This window comes from Schistocerca americana, chromosome X (genome assembly GCF_021461395.2).
Source record: "Schistocerca americana isolate TAMUIC-IGC-003095 chromosome X, iqSchAmer2.1, whole genome shotgun sequence".
Taxonomy (NCBI): Eukaryota; Metazoa; Arthropoda; class Insecta; order Orthoptera; family Acrididae; genus Schistocerca; species Schistocerca americana.
Window position 1 is genome coordinate 119,767,231 of NC_060130.1, and position 4,331 is coordinate 119,771,561.

Consider the following 4,331-nt stretch of genomic DNA (forward strand, 5'->3'; position numbering starts at 1 on the left):
TGTAGCAGCATTGAGGCTAATCCTAATTTTACATTCTCTATAAGCGCCGTGAGGATAAAATGTGCCTTGAGAACTTATTACTAAACTAATGAAATAACAAGTTTACTCATACCAGTCACTATTTATATCCGCAGTGTGTTTCGATGGTTTAAAATCTCCGACATCAGGAGGATTTACATATGTTAGTAACACAGGTGTGTGTTTTGTTAGGACTTTGGGATAACTTGTTGTATTCCAGACCATGGTCTGAGGAGGTTTTCGATTAAAAACCAAACATATGAAAACCATAAGTGTGACAATAAAACAGCTAAAATAGAAAACCTCCAGTGGTCATAGGCTCCTTTCTCTGTCGTAATACATCACATAAAAACAGCTATAATTTGTAAACAAAGATGGTGTCTGGAAACTAGTAGATGCAAAGAACATGTAGCAAATCAGTAACATTATAATGACGTGCTGCAAAGAATACGTAGTAAAAAAACACTATTATTTCAGATTAAGTATTAAAGGATTCAAGCGGTACACAAATACTTTCTGTCATAATCATAAAGTTTAAATTTCATACTCATTTGCATAATTAGGTGACATGCTGCAAAACTTAAGTATCTACATTAACTATGTTGCCAACAATTTAAAATTATGGCTGGGATTCAGAGATAGAGGATGTAAGGGTTGTGAGAAGCAGAGCTAAATTTTGGCTGTGCTAGAGCTGTGGGTTAGTAAAACTTACACCTGTACTTGTTATAACAAAGCGAATGATGAAGTAACACACTGATACCAAATTAAAGATATTCAGATAGATATATTCTTAGTAATATAAACAGGTATACCTACTATCATGCTGACACAGGGTAGAAATTGTTGGTTTTATTTTAGTGGCTCTATTGAGTTAAGTGTGCTCGGCAAGTTATTGTTCATTTGGAAACTATCAAAGGTAGTATGCAAATCAATAAATTAATTCATGGAAAAGCACTAACGTCTGTGTGGCCCAGAGAACTGAGAAGAAGTCCCTAGAGTGCGAGGTCGCAAGTTCAATCTTTAGTAAGGCTCATCTGAAAGTGTTGCGTTAACAGTTATGGCAGAATAAATATTTGCTGCTAATGATTCACCATGTGCATCAGGAGTTTGACATGTCCGGGACATACAATCAACCTCCTATGGGATGTATGTGCTACACTTCACAAAACGAACATCATCGACATTTAAGAAATGTTCAGAACAAACCATTAACTTGCACCCTGAACAACAAATGGAACATAGCCCGCCACAGCGACCACAAAGATTCACTCCACCAAGATTGAAGGCGAACTCTTTGGGAGTTGCAAACCGTGCAGGAAGTTCAGCTAAGTATCCATTCTCATTAAAGAATGCATATATAATCATATTGGTGTAACGGGGTGATGATAACTTATTGAATTCGATGGCTTGCAACCAAATGCGAAAGAGTCTGTCGTGGAGATTATCGTGAAACTGGCTATACTTTAAGGTGTAGCTGCAGATATTGCGACAATATGTGTTACAGGCATGGAGAAAACAAGCATCCAGAGACAGAACTTGTCGAGTGGTTCCAGGTGGTATGAATTGCTATGTCACACACTTTTCGGGAGGGAGTATGATTTTTGTACACATACCGTAGCTGTAGTTCTCTTACACCAGTTTTGCAATTCTTGCTTGCTGTGATGCCAATATTCCCACACGAGAAAGGATCGTAGGAGGCAGAGCACCTCCAGCTCCTCGCAGCACAATAAATAACTTTCCAGCCAATTTACCATCCACATTAACAGTCGGCATACGAGGACTTTTCAAAAAATTCCAGAATATTCCAAATTTCGCGTGAATGGTGTGTTGGAGCGATATGTGGTTCAGATACCTGCACACACCTCTGTTTAATGTATAACTGCCGGAAGTTTCATTGTTGTACGTCTGTTAGTTATCGTCCAGATTTTTATCGAGTAGAGCGTCGTGTTGCACAGTTTGCGAATTTAGAGAAGTTCCTACTAAGGTTGTGGGGAAAAGTGTACCAACAATAAGTGATTTTAAGACTGAAGAGAACTGGGCTACATATACGCCCATCAGTGGTGTCTCTCGTTAAACTGGAAGTTCCTTTGACGAAGAGCCATCAAATGAAGTGATAACTTCTAAGAAAGTGCCAGTGTACCTTACCGATTTGAGACAGTGCAGTTCCAGTATTTGAGAGAGTCAGATCGGGACAGAATATTGTCAGACCGTAACATTCCAATTCAGCCAGGTATGCACCTGCGGAATCAGTGGTTGAGAGAGTTTCGCAGGTAGTAATGAGTGGGTACCTGATACGGATCCCGTAATGCAGGTATAGCACAGACCACCCGCCATCCTTTCAGCATGGCTGTAACAGACTGTACCATAAAGGAAGAAGACTTTTTGCGTCTTCACTAGGCTGGAAAGAAATTCACCATAGGAGTAGCATCTTACTGGTAGGGAATAAGAATTTGTGGTCTTGTTTCCCCGGAGTACAGGTACGTAGTATGGGAAGTACAGTATCTTCATTAACTTCTAGTTTTTCACGATCCTCTTTCTCTGCCTCGAGGAAGGTCGAGAGTTCGAATTCTGATTTATTTTAGTGCTCTCGTGTCTATATTAGTCCAAGATCCAAACCCAGAACTTTCAGGGTTCAATGATAGACGCGAAGACACACGAACTGCTATAGTTTTCTCGAATCTCTTTAGTAGAGTGGGTGAGGACAGATGTGGCTGCATTAAAGTCCTTTCTTTGTTTCTTACGCTCTCTTCCATACTGTTTGCAGTGTGGACCCGTTTGCAACACGTTTCCATGTCCTGTATTGTTGGCTGGACTGGAGGCATGCTTGCCAGCGTTCGAGCTTACATTTACCAGGAATCACGAATCCTCCGCGGGACTGCTACGGTCGCAGGTTCGAATCCTGCCTCGGGCATGGATGTGTATGATGTTCTTAGATTAGTTAGGTTTAAGTAGTTCTAAGTTCTAGGGGACTGATGACCTAAGATGTTAAGTCCCATAGTGCTCAGAGCCATTTGAACCATTTGAACAAATCCTCCAGAATCCGATGAGTCTATGAATGCTATCTGTGGGGTGTTGCATGAGAAAATGTGTTTTTTTTTAAACTATGCACTTTCACCCTTTCCTACAATGATGGCAAGATACGTGTCAGCAGCTATCATTCCATAGGAGAAAAGTAACAACTAGTCTGATGTTAGTAGTGGGGTAGAACCAATGTTAGGACGATAATTTACGACCATTCTGTTAACAAGCCACACATGTTACTTTCAAGGCTACCTCCTTCTCCACCACCCTCCTCTTCCCCTCGTTCTTCACTCTCCATTTAGGCCACTTGGGCTGTTATTTTGTGTTTATATAGGATATAATTTATTACCCAAGTTGGCTGCCAGGGATGTTTCTCCAAGATAAACTAAACTAAACTCCTCCGGAACAGGCCATGAAGGTCCAAGGGCACCGACCGGCCGCCGTGTCATCCTCAGCCCATAGGCGTCACTGGATGCGGATATGGAGGGGCATGTAGTCACCACACCACTCTCCCGGGCGTATGTCAGTTTCCGAGACTGGAGCCGCTACTTCTCAATCAAGTAGCTCCTACGTTTGCCTCACAAGGGCTAAGTGCACCCCGCGTGACAACAGCGCTCGGCAGACTGGATGGTCACCCATTCAAGTGCTAGCCCAGCCCGACAGCGCTTAACTTCGGTGATCTGACGGGAACCGGTGTTACCACTGCGGCAAGGCCGTTGGCATGTTTTTCCAAGATAACCTTACCCTAATTATTATAATTTATGACCTAATATTGCTGCTGCAATAAAAATGGCTGTCCAAGATTTTCCCCAAACACCTACCAAGTCCAAAATAGTTAATCCAATATCCCTGGCATTCTAGTCACCTACAGCCACAATTCACTCCTGCGTCTGGGCATGCTAAACATCACATGAATTCGGCACTCGTGCTCTTTACACTGTAGTGAAAGGATCATTATGAAGTGTCAACAGAGAACAGCTACCTCCAAATAGAATAAAAAACTGACTGACACAATGAAATGGAAGTCTTAATAACCCTTTCTTCTGTTTCGCTGCTCATTTTTATTCATTGTGTATATGTGTTTTCATTTCTTAATATTATTTTGCCCTCGGTACAACAGCACCCTGATGCACTGGAGCAGAAATCAGCAGATATACTACCTGATATATCAGAGCAGGACACAGAAATGTTCTCAGACATTCAATTTATATCATCTCCACCACCACTCATCGAGCAGTAGATAAGTGTATTCAGTTACTGCTCCTCACCTTACTCATCAGTTGACTGCCAGC

General features: G+C 41.7%; 1 pseudogene; it reads right to left on the reverse strand.

The window, feature by feature from the left end:
- Window positions 1-3,642: 3,642 nt before the first annotated feature.
- On the reverse strand, window positions 3,643-3,760 carry LOC124557090 (annotated as a pseudogene).
- Between the last annotated feature and the right edge of the window lie 571 nt (window positions 3,761-4,331).